The 16,179-nt window shown below is 43.6% G+C and overlaps 1 long non-coding RNA gene across 2 annotated transcripts; it reads right to left on the reverse strand.

Moving 5' to 3' along the window:
* Positions 1 to 3,844: 3,844 nt before the first annotated feature.
* LOC309591999 lies at positions 3,845 to 10,016 on the reverse strand. Of its 2 annotated transcripts, none has more exons than XR_014228488.1 (4): positions 9,876 to 10,016; positions 7,591 to 7,744; positions 6,307 to 6,373; positions 3,845 to 4,305 (listed from the first exon to the last, which is right to left on the reverse strand). It is a non-coding gene; the product is annotated as an uncharacterized lncRNA (long non-coding RNA). The 2 variants fall into 2 exon arrangements; XR_014228489.1 differs by having other exon boundaries at positions 7,530 to 7,744.
* Positions 10,017 to 16,179: the final 6,163 nt, after the last annotated feature.

The following is a 16,179-nucleotide window of genomic DNA, read 5'->3' on the forward strand; positions in this document are numbered from 1 at the left end:
CAGTGAGGATACAGATATTTTTGAAGAATGCAGTGGAAGCTGATGTCTGGCAGCTGCCTTGTCTCTGTTATTCACCTCCTTTTTTTTATACCTACAGTATCTCCTTTCAGTTGAATAGTGCTGGAACCAAAAATGTAAAATGAGACTCGAGAGAAGTCAGCTGCTAATAAAAGGTTCTACTGTCCTTTCTTGCTGACCCACTAATTTAAATGCAAGCAACTCTGATGTGATACCAGAGAAAGCCTTCACTGGCGTGTATTTATGCTTACTCATTAAAAACAAAGAAGTTTCAGCAGACTGCTTCTTAGAAATATTGTGACATAAATCTTCAGCTACAAATGCGTTTCTTCAATTATATGATAAAAATAAATATTTTAAGCAAAGCCTATATTATTCTCTGAAAGAAAAAAGTACTGCAGTACTGTTTATTTCACCTCCTATTTTATCATCAAGGAGTCCAATCATAGTGGGAAGAGAACAAGTGACCAAAATTAAAATCCCTTCTCTGGGACATACAGATTTTGAAAGACAGGGAAAATATGGAACCCTTCTGACCCATGGATCTCATTTTCTTAATATGAAGAAGAATAAAAAACAAACTTATACATTTTCAGTTTAAGAAGTGAAACCTAGAATTTGTAGATGGAAGAGTGAGAATGAACGTTTTCCCCCATCACCTCTGATTTTCTCTGTATCATGTAGCAAGTCACCGAACTCTTTGATACTCTCCTCATGTATGAGAGAAATATGATTTAACCATTTTACATAGCACTTTGAAACTTCCTCAGGAAACATGTAATTCAAGGACTATGTTTTATTCTATTACTAGCCTCGGCTACTAGTTCTGTCTGATCCCTGTCTATAATCAGGAATCTTCAGGTTTTTCACTTGGATAAAACCTTACTAGCAGCAGTTCCTAAACTATATACAACACAGGAAGAGAGGTTAAGGCTTTTGTGCACTGTCTGCCTACTGGTTTAAGGTAACAGAATGCCTCCATTTCAGAAGCATTTTCCACAGTGAAGAATTCAGTCTCTAGGAGAGGTGTACTGCACAAGTATTTCAGGGTATATTTAAAATGCCCAGAGTTCTCCCTGAAAGATTACCTTTGCTAGCTTACATCCAAGCTCTGTATTTAAAGGAAAGAAGTGCTGACTATAGCAGAAGGCTCCACTATACTTAGCCCTTATTGTCTTCAGTTTCTAGACTGGCATGATTAAGGAAGTCTGCAGCTTCAACTTCCACAGAGACAGCAGCACTGAAGAGCAGGAAGTAATCAGCTCTAGTTGGCACCACCATCCATTATATCAATATTCACAGAAAGAGACAGGATCGGTAACTCTTAATAAAAGCACTGCCTGTTATAGCCATTTTAAACTCACTGCAAGCTGCTCATCATAAATGGCAAATAAAATCCAGAGATACAAGTCTAGGTGGATGGCATGGTATTTCAGGCAGTTTTCTGTGATACGTATGAAGTAGGGAAAAAAAGTCAGGCATACTGATTCCTTGCAGAATTCTAGTAATACACAGGGGCTTAGAAAATGCTATTTGTTACTACAGTTTGCATTTCAGACTGTGGAAAATTATAAAAACTGACAAATGCCCGCTAATAGGAGGCTGAGCAAGAGACTGTGGTTAAGGAGGGCGCCATGTGGGACAGCAGAGATGAGTACTCTTCCGCTGCACATTCCAGCTCTGACTCAGAAGCTGGTCACAATAGAAAACATACATGTTTTTATAATCCCTTGTGCAAATAAACTGACTTCTGCTTTCTGTAGACACATAATACATGCATGACCTTTCTCATTTACCCATAATTTTCCAACAAAATAATGTTGTCCTTATTTCAGATGCACCTGATTCAACAGTAATCTTGTCCAATTTGTAAAGTCAAGTGGCTTGAACCCTAGACAGGAGTAAATTTTCTTATTTAAGGCCTGTCCAGCCATTAAAACTATGCCAAGAATGACAGTCTTCCAGGCTGTTGCATTTAAGTTGTGGGTTTTTTTCCCTAGCAAAGTTTCCTTGGTCAGTTAGAACAAGTATTGGGAGGAGGAAAAATAATACATCAGACCTGTTCTAAGGAAAATAAGGATAGATTCAGACATGAGTTCATTTAAGACCTCTAAGTGATCTATGCTGCAATGGAAAACATGGAATAAAACACATTAAGTGTAAATAAGATTTTTTTTCCTATTGGATTATTTTCACTCTAAATTCTGTATGTGTTTTCTCATCTTCTTCCCTTTGGGTTGTGTTACCACCCAGGAGGGAAAAAATCCTAAATTTACATTCATTTTCTTGCTCCCATTGGATGCATACCATTTCTTAAAAATGGCTTGCAGAAAAGGCTTTTTTTCTGTTTTCTTTACTTGTTTTTCCCCAGTCTCCTATTGTCCATTCAGTAACCTTTCATGCATACAGAATGGCATTCAGTTTCAATCACCAAATCAAAAGCACATGCTGTCCCTTCATTAACGTTGGAATTCATCCGTCCATATTAGGGAGGATGGGGAAAGAGAAGAAGAAAGGTTTTCATTCTCCGGTTATCTGACTTTTCACCTTTAGCAGTTCCCTTTTGAGCAATCAGTGCTAAATCCTGCTGTAGGCTGCTGCAACTCAGCTTCCTCACAGCATTGTTTTTTTCCATCCTGTTTCAGTAAGGCTCAGATGGGGACATCTTGTTGCCTCACAGAACCGGTTTCGAGCTTTTCCTCTCTATTTTGTTGGTGCAAGTTTCTGTTTAGTACCTTTATCACAATTACTCTCATTTCTCTGTTGTTTCTGTCCCATTACATACACCATACCTACTTCTAAATAGGACTATTCCAGCCAGTATGAATATTAGCATAACTTGCAATATTACGGTGCTATGTGTCTAATGTCCTTCGGCTGGGGCTGCACGGCTAGAAGGCACGTCCCCTGGGTGGTGGATAGGGGATCCCTCTCCGGAAGGTGCACCGGCTAAAATTGAAGAAGGTGCCGCGAACCAACGCAGCCTAAGGGAAGGCCACCCTGACAGAAAAACCACTGGCCCTCCAAGTCATGGGGGTTGGGCAGGAGGCCAACTACCTCCTCCCGGAAAAAAAATAAAAAGTTGCAGAAACGACGAGCATCAGAAATGGCGGGGATGGAGAAAATCAGTAATGAAGTGAGGAGGAGGAGATGGAACTGGATCGGTCATGTCCTGAGGAAAAAAACGATAGAAGACTGCGCTGTGGCCCTTGGGTGGACTCCAGAGGGAAGAAGAAAGCGGGGTCGCCCAAAAACGACCTGGCGTCGGATGGTGGAGGTTGAGGCACGGCACGCAGCCGCAGACCGATCGAAGTGGAAGAACGATGTTCGCACCTTGTGTGCCTCCTGGCACTGAGAGAATTCAGATTCAGATCAGATGTGTCTAATGTAATACATGTTCACATACATAGAGATCTGAAACCCACAGAAGCCTATTGAAAGACCAGAAAAATCCCATTACTGATAGAACAGTGCCTAAGCAAAGAGCAGCGTGGTACACTACATTACGCTGTCTTGTGAGCTGAGAAGCACCATCAAATTAGCACATATAAACAACTTACTATGCATAAGCCTGTCTGCAGAAATTGTCAGCAGGTATTACTTTGCATTTGCTATAGGCAAATCGTGTGCAAGTTAGCTTAACCTTCTCTCCTGTCAGAACAAGTCACGTCACCATCCATTTGCTGCTGGCTAAGAGCCTATTCATCCCCATGTCCACATTTACCACTGTGCAAATGATACTCACTAAACCGTCGTAACTGTCTCACATCCAAACCTCGCATCGGGGAGATGCTGCAATAGCAATATGATTTATTTGTTACTTAATCACAGAAAAGTCACAGAAGCAAATAATGTTCAGCACCATTTAAACAGCTGACCTGCTACAGATAAGAATGGAATTGTTTTTACTTCAGCAAAATTTTATTTCTTCAAAACTTTAAGTCTGTAGTGAGCTAGTGATGAAACCACTGAAAAGGAAGAGAAGAAACTAGTTATGTAACCTTTTTGTTCTATCAGTTTCCCTTAAATAAGTCTTAGTGCCAATAATTCCTGTGCAGAACCCTGTTACCCACTGTTTATATAGCTGAAGGCAAGCATATCTTGGAACTGTTGCAGAGGCATAGCCCTTAAAGGCTCAGGAGCACTTGTTTCCTGGCAAGAAACACTTTCAAATAGGTCTGTGCAAGTGTCTTCTTGGAATTTTATCTTCACCTTCATTTCTTTCCCACAGATGGTTCCTTGAACAGAAAGCTCTTAAGGAGGATTTTTAGAAGAAATGGTGTTTTCCTTTAAAGAAAAAAAGCAAAGAAACAATCAGTAATAGAAAAAAGTAAGAATGCATGGTACTGGCTGCTTTTCATTCTGCACTCAAGACTGAAAGTTTCCATTCCCTGTTCACTGTCTCTAATAGCTAGATTATCTCCCACTCCTTCTCCAGCTTCTCTGACTCATCTGCCAGTGTTGTGTTTGGAGAGCTCCCCCAGTTTCTCCTCTAATTTGCTATGGGGTGCCACAGAAATTTGTTGTCAGCCATCATCTCTTTATCACATCAAATAGTCCCACCTGCAAAAAGATCCAGCTAGCATCTCTAGGCACTTTTTTCACAGGTCTTATCGTCTCTCTGCTCTGACCAAGTCATTCATCAAGTTAGTGCCCTTGTGGTTATTTAAGCATCAGCTCCAGTTCAGCATGACTGAAAACCTGGATTGTAAATTTTCTTTCTATTCAGTCATTTCTTGACATCTACAAAGAACACCACTATTCTTGCAGGAAGTGGGCAGGTTTGACTGGAAGTCTTCACATTGTGGTAGTATATGAATCTCTCAAACATCATCTTCATGTGATCTGTGATTTAACCTTTTCTAACAGCCACCCTCCCAGCCAGTATACTTCTTCAAGGTTTAGCCATCTCCCTTGCTGTAATATCCCTTCCCCATTGCCTTCACAAAGGCAATTACATTCTCAATTGTACTTATATGGATTGAAAATACTGTTTTAAAGATAACTCTGTTGAGCCATAATGTTCACTATAAAATCTCCTTTTTTTTCCTCTCAGAATAGAAAAATAGCCATATTTGGTATTTTTGCACAAATCCACTTATGTCAAAGTATGTTTGCTTAGTAAACAATATATGTGGAAAATACCAAGGGCTAACAACTGTAGGTACAGAACAGTAAAGTTGTCATTCTGCATATGGCTATGTAAGCTCATTGAAATGACACTAAAGAAGGAAGGGGAAACAATTAGTCAATTTTTTTTCTAACTAGAAAAAACAGAGAAGTAATTAAAATAGTCTAGAAGAATAATATACAAATTCTCAATCACTGATATCAGGAACAAAAAAACCCTATCTAGATTTGTCAAAAGATTAATAGGAAGAAAACGGTTAAACTGGTATCTTAACTCCATGGAAGATGAAACTTACTGTTTTCCTTATTACTTTATTTGCCATAAGAAAATGCTTCCAAAAATTATTGAACAGAGTTGTTCTTATGAATTGTGCTAGAAACCATGCACCAATTCTTTAATGTGCATTTAAGAATAATGGAAGGAATAAATAATTAATAACACATACAATGTAGGGGTTTATCTAGCAGATAATGGCCCACGAAAGGAAGAGTTTTATTACATTAGGGAATCAAGTGAACTACAATTAGTCTAATGGTTAAAGCATTAAGAGTATTTTCTAGTTCTCCACCAGTGCTGCTTATAAGTAGAGGACTGAACCTTGTTTTAGTGAAAAGCATATGAAAAAAAAAAAAAAATTACTTAAGGGATTAATTTAGCCCAGAGATCTGTGATCTGTTCACCAATGCTTTTTGTGGGGATACCCACAGTCTGTCTGATTCTTTTCTGAACTGTGGAGAAGAAATACCAAGGATTCTTAGAATGATTTTACTTGTAGCCATTACAGGTAAAATCACCAGTAAAATTACAGGATTGAGCTCAAATTACCATCCAAAGACATTTTCAACATTTTCAGCAGGACTACTCCTAATGATTTGCTCTAGCATGTATCATCACTACGTTGTCAAAGCTGGAAGTATACAATTTTATTCAAGTAGGCCTTGGGCAGAAAAGAAGTCATATGAACGTGAAGTGTGTGGTAACAAAAATCAAAGAATATTCATTAGTAATTGAGCCTCAGAAGATAATGAAGACTTTCAACTGTGGTGCTATACTTTTCTTCAACCAAAATTGGCACTGGCCTCCAGAAAGGCTTGCTTTATGCTATGCAGTACTTTAAATGTAGTCTGCATAAGCAAACAAAGGGGAACAGTACTTACCACTTGCCAAAGAAATTAAATGCAGTTATCAACATTCATTTCATGTCTCCACTGGCCCTCTCCCCACCTCAAAAAAAAAAAAAAAAAAATCACAATAGAATACATTAACCTCTGGCCTGCTGGAATTTTATCTGACAGAAGTCAGCTTTGCGATGCTGAGAATTACCCACAAACACACCGCTGTGTAAGATGAACAAATCTACAACATGGTGTTTTCCCAAATACAGCCAAGATAAGACCTATCACAGACTATAAATCCACCACAGGCCAAGCTGGCGCAGTGTTAAGAGCTGCAACCCCCAAGTTGTGGCACCAGTTTCCTGGCCTGGAGCCCCCAGCTCTGGGCCAGGTGCCCCCACTCCTCACCACACCAGAAGCATCGGTGCCTTGGACCAGAACAGCCAACGTGAGAAGCACCTGAGTTGCCAATTACTGACACTGCAACTACAACCTTCTTGGCATCTAAAGCATTTAATTCTTGAGTTATGTTGGAGCAGGGTCTGCACTTAGACTTTGGCGTCTTTCAGAAGCACGACAGGAGGAAGGAGAGGTCCTCTCAGCAGCTAAACAGGTTGAGCTTAGACCTGGAGAGTCCTGAGGACAACACTGAATCCCTACCTGGCACTTCCTAGGAAATTCCCTTCGTCACCAGGCCAGAGGCTAGCTGGGAGGAATGCCTTTCATTGTGCCTGCTGAAAGGCTGTTATTCTGAACAAACTAATCGACATTCATTGGGCCAGGGAAGCAAGGCATCACTTTGCAATGCAACAATTAGGGTACCTAGCTGGGAGCGGGAAATTTGAATTTCAATCCCTGTTACAAGACTGCTTTTCTAGCCGATTACCATATAATATTAAAGTACACAAGCAACCAGTAAGAGTCAGGGGCAGAAACGGAGTTCGTTCCCTAATAACCTATTCAAAAGCATCCATTACCCTGGATACCAACAGGGCACAGACTTGGCCATCCTGTGCTGCTGCATTTTTACTGCTATTGATACTCAAGTTACCTGGTACTATTTCAAATTATTTGCACCTGTTGCGATCATATCTATTATTAAAGACGGACATACACCCACCTCAGGGTAGTTTTTCTTTCCAGCCCCTTCCGAGGCATTTTGGAGCCTACTCCTGACTAACTCCTATTGACAAGAAATATGGAAAGAATATAAAAAACTGTCTGTTATTCTATTTCTTCCCTTTCCCACCTATTGTGATATTCACCCCTTGCTCTGGTCTCTCCAATTCTTTCCCATGCTTTAGTCCTCTTTGCGGTCATGGTTACCTTCCCCCTCATCATCCTTTGCCTTCCATTTCTCTTCCTCATGTAAATTTTTTTCGCTTTCTTCCCTCTTCTTTTTCTTCTTCTTTCCTCCTTTTTCAATATTAAGTGCCACAATACTGCAGTCTTCCTCCTACATCTACATGGACCAGAAGAGCTGAGGAGAGGAAAAAAAAGGCAGAGAAGCAAAAGTCATTTCATGGCTACTTAGTCAGAAAAGAAAGGGCTGTCAGGAGGTTTTGATCAGAACAACTGTTTTCCAACAGCTTTTGATTAGAATCCCAGGAAAGGGACTTCCAAGAGCAAATGATGCAAAAAATGTAAATTATACAGACCTCAGTGGCCTCTCTAGTTCTTTCTCCTTCCTTGCATTGAGAGTCCTTGGCCACTTTGAAATCCTTCTTGATGAGATTTGACAAAATTTTCCACCATGTAGTGATTTCAACTATCGCCATCAACCTGAATACCACCTCCCAGGTGGGAAGATTTTAAAGGAATGCCAGTGCAACTCTTCCTGAATTCCCTCATTATTATCTCACTTTAAAAGAATCCAAGTCTCTGGTTTTTAAATTGATTTTTTTTCCTTGATTACTGCTGTATGAAAGGCCTAGACAAACAACAAAACCAGGAAAAATGAAAACACCACTGGAGTGGAATGGTTGCAGCAAACGCTGAATGAACTGTGATCTTTGGTGGGATAAAGATCAACAGGACAAGCTTTCAGCTGTAGCGATCGGTCGATACTTTCCGGACCATCCCCACCGTGACAAAGACAGAGGCATTTTTAAGTTGTAATTGAGATTAGCCTCAATACGTACAGTTGGAGCCATGCCTGTGAACTTTGCTAAAAGGCTGGCTGTGTAAACTATCTAGCACTCAGTTTCACACGAGCAGTAATCTAATGACACCACAAAAATCTGACGATGTCCCTCGCTCCACACGTCCAGCCGCAGCAGCGGACTCCTGTCAGGGTGCTCCTGCTGCGCTGCTGAAGGGTTTGCCTCCCAAGGCCTGGAGCACCCAGCAGACCCTCACTAAAGATCGGCATCATTCCCCCTCGGGGTGTCCAAGTCTTGTGCAATGCTCAGTCTTGTAGCCCGAAAGCTCTCTTGCTCTCATCCGGCTGACTAGATTTGCAGTCACGTGCTAACTGAAAGCCCACGCGTAACGCTACTGACTGCAGCACGCTTTGGACGAAGCCCATAAAGATGGGCGAGATTGCTTTTCATGGATGGGAATAAAATATTTTGTTTGTTACTACTAACATAACCACAATAAAAACAAATAGTTCTCTTTCATGTGGTGATGAAACAAAGCAATCATGCTGTATTCCTTTTTTAATTATTAGGTTGAAAGATTCAGTGTCTTCCTGGCATGTTTAATTCTGAATCACATTCATCACGTATATAAATAGCCAGCAACTGTATATAGTAGCGGAGGGTGGAGGGGAAGGTCAGGGAATTAGCTTGATGTCAAGAAAGCATTTCCTATGGAGTCACCAAATCTGTCCTGGACACAGACTCCGACACCGGCACACAGCGAGCCTGAAGGTGGCCGTGCCCTCGTGCACCAGACACGCCGGGTAAGCGTCCCCAGCCTTGCTGGCATTTGAAGGCTTCTGCTCCTTGGACATTGCATAGGCAAAACTTACTCTTGGGGGCTTTGTAAAGATGAGTAAAAGATTTTCCCTCTCTGCCTCCTGATACGGGCAGCACCACCAACTGGAGACACCGCTTGAGTGCCGAATCCCCCGGCATGGGGTCAGGGAGACTGCCACAAGGTGCACCTCCCTCACCGAAACCCCCGAGAAGACAGATCCCGGGGCGAAGCGTTGGCTCTACTACCACTCAAACCCAGGACGCCGAGCACAAAGACGTGTGGAGCCACTGCAGCAAGTAGTACCGCGGAGAGGGTGCTAAAAGGCAGAGTTAGAGTTGCGGCCAGTCACGACTAAGCTCAAACATTTCGTATGTGGTTTGCATTTGTAAACTACTTCGCATAGACGCAAAGATTAGCACGAGTCCGGCATTGCGCAGCTTAGGCCACCAGGAAAATTAAGCCAGAACCTCCTGGGATTTTTTGTTGTTGTAACCTGGACGTTGCCTGCGCGTCGCTGTGCCGTCACGCTGCCCTCAGACCCGTGACAGCCCTCGGCTGACCTCGCAGGAACAAGAATGCGGCCGGTCCTGGCCTGCCGCTCCCCGGGGCCGATCATTTCCCCCAGGCCGGGCCGCCGGGCCCGAAGGCAGGGGCCGGGCCCTCCAGGCACCGGAGAGCTCCGGACTTACCACCCCACGCGGTTTAAAAATTCCGGGAAGGTTTTGTCGTCGTCGATTGTGATTTTGAACCAGCGCACCTCGCCTGGCTGGGGCAAGGTCACCGGCTGCCCGTGACCACCTGCCCCGGCGCGGCTGCGGGGAGGGACCCCCGTCCGCCGGGCCCCGCTCCGCCCGGACAGGCGCCGGCACCGCCGACCAGCCCCAGGGCGGGCGACGGCCTCCCCGGGCGCCGCCGAGCGCCCCTGCTCCTCGCTCCCGCGCGGTATTTTTAGTCGCTGACCCAGTTCCCCCGCTCAGCTACCTGCGCCTCCCTCGCCGCCCGCCGCAGCGCGGCCGGGCCCCCCCCGGGGCGGGCGGCAGCCCCCACGCCCCCGCCGACAAAAGCACCGCCCAGGGGCGGCCCGGCCCCGCGGCCCGGCGCCAGGTGAGGGGAGCGGAGCGGAGCGGGGGCGCGGGGCCCGCTGTGGGGCAGGTGCGGCCGGAGCGCCGTTGCGGGGCCTCGCTCGGGACGGCCCGGCCCGGCCCGGCCCGGGAGGGGGCGCGGAGCCGCCGGCGGAGGGGCGCAGGGCGGGGGGGGGGGGGAGCCGCGCACGCCGCCGCGGGCTGCTGCGGCCGCCCCGGCGCTCCCGAGGAGCGGGCGGGCTGGGCGCGGGCGCGGCGCTGCCGGGGCCTCCGCGGGGGCGGCGGTGCCGGCGGCGAGCGCGGCCGCGGCCGTTCGGGGCAGTTCTCTCCTGTGTGACCCGGCTACAAGTGAGGGGCGGCGGGTAAGCGCCGGCGTAAGTACCGACTTCTTTTTTTTTAAAAAGTATTAGGTTGTATTGCCGCCGGTACCCCAGCGGGGGCTTCCCGGGGCGGTGCGCGGGGGCGGCCGGATAACGGGGCGCGGAGCGGGGCCGGCTCTGCCCGGGCGCCGCGGTGCGTGGCCGGGGAAGTGGGTCAGTGCCGCGGCCCGGGGCGGCCGCCGCCGCTCTCTGCTTCCCGTACTTTCTGTTCGCTTTCCTTTCTGGCGCTTAAGCGGCTGCCGCGCTGCCGTGCGCTCCGGCAAGGTGCGGCTGCCCGAGCCGCAGCCCCGGGAAGGAGCACAGGTGCAGCTGCAGCCAGGTCAGCTCTGAGGCTCCTTTCCACTGGGCTGAGGGGTCGAAACTTCGGGGGGCGTCAGTCGTGCGTTGGGGTTCTTCTGTTTTTGAAGATGTGGAAAATGTACATCGCTGGCGTAGCTTTTTAGCTAGTTGAATGCTGACATCATGTTTGAAATGTTTAAAATCTGATAGAGCTTGCTGTTGTGCACCCAGGCGGCTTCGGTCCTGCAGTATGAGCGCTAACACTCTTGAGACTTTAAAAGAGTATCTTTAATGCTCGCTCCTCCGCTTGCTGCTATTTATACCACGCAAGGTTGGCAAGGAGAGGAGAGCCTGCGTTTGAAAAGGACATTGAGCTTAAACTTGATACCATTGTGCCAAGGCGAGAGTGCAGATATTTAAAATAAAACAAAAGTAAACAAGCCCCAGCGAACATCCCCCTCAAAACAACCCAAGGTCCGTCCGTTCCATTCCCCCCCCCGTGCTTTTCTAATTCATTATCAAAGCTGAGAATTGAGCATCCCTGTCTCATTAGGGATATGTAGGTTCTTGCTTCAGACACAGCTCTGACAGTCTGCCACCAGGACTAAAGCTGTGCTTTAGTGTGTTTGCTTGTTTGTTTTGTGCCTGTGATGTGATGGACAGTACAGCTGGTTAACCCCCACACCAGGGGTTATCTAAAAGATGAAGTCTCATACTGTGGCAGATACATGACTTTCACTTAGGTAAGATAAATTTTTATTGGTCATTGCCTATGCATTCTGAGGTTGGTCACAGTCTAGAAGTAGCTGTAATATGAAGTATTGTTAATACTAGGTCTAACAAATCAGGTGATACTTAAACTATTGAATAGATATGGTTAATAATTTTCTTCCTTTTGCTAAATGAAGTCAACACACAGTAATACTTCTCTCTCTAAAGTGAGGAGAGGTAAGGTTTTCATATAAGGAAACTGTTTTTTTGTGGGAACAGAAAAGCTTTAACCTGCTTGATTTATATTGCTGAGATTTTCAGAGTGGATGGTGGTGACCAATATGATGGAGTTCACTGTCAGGATTACTAAATAAGACAGGTATTAAAAGTTGTTTATTCCTCGTGACACGAACCGTGCTCCTGTGGAACTACAGTGATGCATTGTAGCGGCTGGCTCGCGTGACTCCATACCAGCCACTGGGGCTCACTGAGTTCTCCCAGTGCTAATTATCATGGGTGAGCAATAGGTTGCTTTTTGAGCTCTGTTTTTATGGAGCTTAATTGTACATGTGGTAACAAGACTGTATTTAAAATTCATGTAGTCACTTTTAGACTATTGTAGAGTTCTGATTTCTGGCTGAGATCAGGCTGCCTCAGAACTGTGGCTAAATAGTGATAATAATCTGGTAACTCTGATGCTAAAGCTTTACCTAGCATCCTTTTCCATCCAGGGTAAATGTGATTCTGTGTGTAAAGATTCCAAACCTGAAAATATTTGAAAAAGTGTTAGACTTTTAGTAGCTGGCACCTTAAAACTGGTTTTCTGGTATCTTTTTTGAGCAATTTAGATTCAGTAAATAGCAAGCCTTACTGTTGGATGCATAACTGTTCTGGTTCTCATGTGTTTTAGTCACTTCTGAGGTATTGATTTCAGCTGTAAGACTAAGTCTGCAAAAATTCAATGTAAAGGCCTTGACAAAGTCAAGAATTGACAGACTAATGACATTCTAAATGCATTTGGGGCTCCTATTTCTAACTCTCACATTTTGTGGTTTCAAACTTTTGTCTGCAAGCATGTATGGAAGAAGTGGGTTTCTTTTTTAGGAAGAGCCAAGATTCTTGCACAGAGGTGGATTATTATGAAAAATGTCAACAATCAAGAGGCTTTTTTTTTTTTTTTTTTAAATTGTAGGACTTAGCATTGAGCCGAAATTTAACATGTCAAGTAGCTCATGATCTCAGCAATCTAGCGGAATAATTGCTTAGACATGTAATAGAAACTGTGGAATGCAGATTAGTCAGCTGATAGTGTGGGACTGACTTTTATATATATAAAAATAAAAACATACATATGCTTTTATATATATGCGTTTTATACATTATAAATGTATACATTATATATATATATGTGGTATGTTACATATTCATATAAGATGCTGAAGTATGCCACTGTTGTATGATGATTGTGTGATGTTGAGAGATACCTATGTGAGCGAAAGGGCTACGTGAGGTATGATCCAGCAGAAACTGCTGAAGTGATTGCCTACCCCAAAGGCCCTGTCTCTGGTTAGGTAATTTTATTCTCTTCATTCTGTTTCATAGTATATACGATTTACTGTTTAATTGTGAAAATCAAGCCCTCTTAAAGTTGCCTTTATCCCTTAAATTCAGAGGATTACCTGGCGAGTTTGTGGTATGCTGAGGCTGTGCAGTAGTTTGGAGTGAAAGCTGGACAAGGTTAACGTTCTTTATTCTGCTTTACTTGATTTCTTGTGGAAAGGGAAACAAGAGTTAGTGCTTCTTCAGTGTTTGTGAAGTGTAACTGGCTGTTGTACAGTTTCTTTTAAGCGAACATAAAAGTGAGAATGATAACAGCCTAGTTCTTTTTGAGGGAGTGTTTGCACTGTGGAGTGTTTTCCTTTTCCTAATTCATGTATGAAGATGTTTTTAGACTCCGCAGTCGCTCTGATAGCGGCATGGGAAGAGTTATTTTCTGCTTTCCTATTTTCTCTGTTGTCAGTGAGATTATTCCACAAAGTACACTGGCTATGCGTAGGTATACTTTATCACTTAAAAGATCAGTGCTATTTGATAATTTTCTTTGTCTAAGTGACAGAAGAATATTAATTATGAGTCTTAGTTTCCTACACTAGTGGGCTTTTTCCAGTACTAAAAAGTTATGTCAGGACTTAACTTTGCACTGAACAGTGTGATTTTTTTCCTTTTTTTCGCCCATTCCTAGCACCTATACTAACTCCAGTTTCATTTCATTGACTTTTCCTTCCCTCGGATGAATTGCATTAATCCTTAATGATTCTGGCACTTTTCTGCTTAAGTTACTTACCTCAAACTGCTTCAGTTAGTATCCTCTTCAGTTTTTACATCAGGAGTAACTGAAGCTGCTGTTAGCAGATGGCCATGATGCGATCTGTGTATCGCCTGCTTGTATCAACTCTCCATTCGCTGTTGTCGTTCCTCTTTAGATTGTTTCCCTAGGTCTGTCATTTTGTTTGACTTTATCATAAAATTTATTTTAGCTCTTCCAGTTTACCACAATCTAAATGCTAAGTTGCCAACGTGCTCTCAGCAATCTTCAAATATTTAGAGATTTCACAATTATTTTTCTTTTTGGAATCTTAAATATCTTATTAAAAAATGGACATAGCTCACTTCTGTGTTTAACATAAATGTGGATACACATTACCATGCGATAGTACATGTCCAGGACAGAGTACTTGGGAATTCTGCAGGGAAATGAAATTAGTGCACTCAAAGCACCGGGAGTCAAGATGTTGTAACCCACATTGGGTTTTGATGAACTGGTTCCAACTGCAGACCCCACTGAATGTGCATGCGGTGGTTGTCTTTCTGCTTGGAGTGGTGGTGGTCATCAGCTGTACAGCAGACTCCCCGAGGTGGGGTAAAACAATCTGAGCGTGTGTGGTGTAGCGCTTTATTCTAACGGTTGGTATTCCTAGTAACTCTAATACTTTTTACTGTGTACTCTGTATGCTGTCTCTAACAGGAAGAAACAAGAAAACCTTGCTTCCAGAGCCGGTTTCCCTGCTGTGTTTGCCCCATTCATGTCAGTGAAAAAGGTGGACAGGCCTTTTTAAAGCAAAACCAGGGCTATTGAAAGAGAAATTTTCATTACTGTGAAAAATGTTTGTAGCTATGTTAAGTAACTCTGTTTTTTCCTTGTTCTCCTGGCAATATATGAAGTCCATAGTACAAGTCCAGTGTTCTGGACTTGCTAGTTTAGTTTGATGGCATTAGCTGACATCTGTGAGGTCTGGATGGAGTGACCTGTGAAATGGTGCTCCTTCTTCTGTTGTGAGATCAGCTGTTAATCTACACAACTGGCCTAAAAAGAAATGCTTTTAGTCATTGTGCTCCTGAATGAGTGTGATTGTACTCTTGGATGAGTGTGACTGTTTGGTGCTGGGAGTATTACAGACTTCTGTTTTGCCTCCGTTCAGCTCTTGTTGGAGTTTAGGCTACTGGAGAGAGATGCTGACCAGTCATGTCTCTAGTGTTGAACTACAGCAGACAGAATAATCTTGTCTGAAGAATTTAGAAAATAGGAGGATTTTGCTGCACTATTATTCCAGGAGGGTTTGGGAACTAAGGATGTATATGCCAATGGGCAGTCTGATAGAGTTGTGGTAAAGAGTATGGGCTGGTAAATAAATTGCTGTGAAACAGGAAAGGCTACAAACTTGTCCATCAGCTATGGTTTGTGTGCCCATTCTCACAATAAACACTATGTACCTTTTTTATTTTACTTGGTGTTTTACCTGTATGCTCCTAGTGAGTCAAATGTGATTACTCTTACTTGAGAAAGCTAAAGGTAAGATAGTTGTGGCATTTCAAGACCATGATGTGAGACCGCTTTTAAACTGGAGGTATAAATGGAAGATGGGGCTGACACTGGCTTGTGCATAGCACGCATCCTGTTAATGCCTCATCTGCAAGATTTGTCAGTTCTTGGACAAAGTTTGAGGTGCTTGCTCTTAATATCTGATTAAAATGTTTTAGTGGTAGTGAAATATTTCATTTACTGTGATTACTAGAGATACTTGAAATACCAGTGGTGTGACTTTAAAAGGGAAGCCAGGAAGTGATTGCAGAATTACTTTCTTCGAGTTTGCATTTTTCTTTAAAAAATGCTTTAATTTACAGAATTACAAATTGGCTGGGAGATACCTTTGGAAGTCACTTTTTCCAGCCTCCAAATCAAAGTAGGACTACTGCCTGTGCTAGATCAGGTCAGCCATGGCAGGGTCTGGCTGAGTCTTGAAAATCTCTGTGGATGGAGGTTCTGTAACCTGTTTAGCATAGTCTAGCAAATAACTTTGTTCAAAGAAAGAAATAACTTGAACTGGGATGGCTGATGAGCCATTTACAGGATTACAGGCGAGGAATGTTACAGAAGTCAGTTGGCAATTGTACCCACTTTAGGGTTTTGGTACTGCACTCTTTCAGGTTAAATGCAAAGAGACCTTCAAGGAAATTGGTCTAAAGTAAGCTGTTGGTGCTTC

Source organism: Platalea leucorodia, assembly GCF_965183815.1.
Source record: "Platalea leucorodia genome assembly, chromosome: 6".
NCBI lineage: Eukaryota > Metazoa > Chordata > Aves > Pelecaniformes > Threskiornithidae > Platalea > Platalea leucorodia.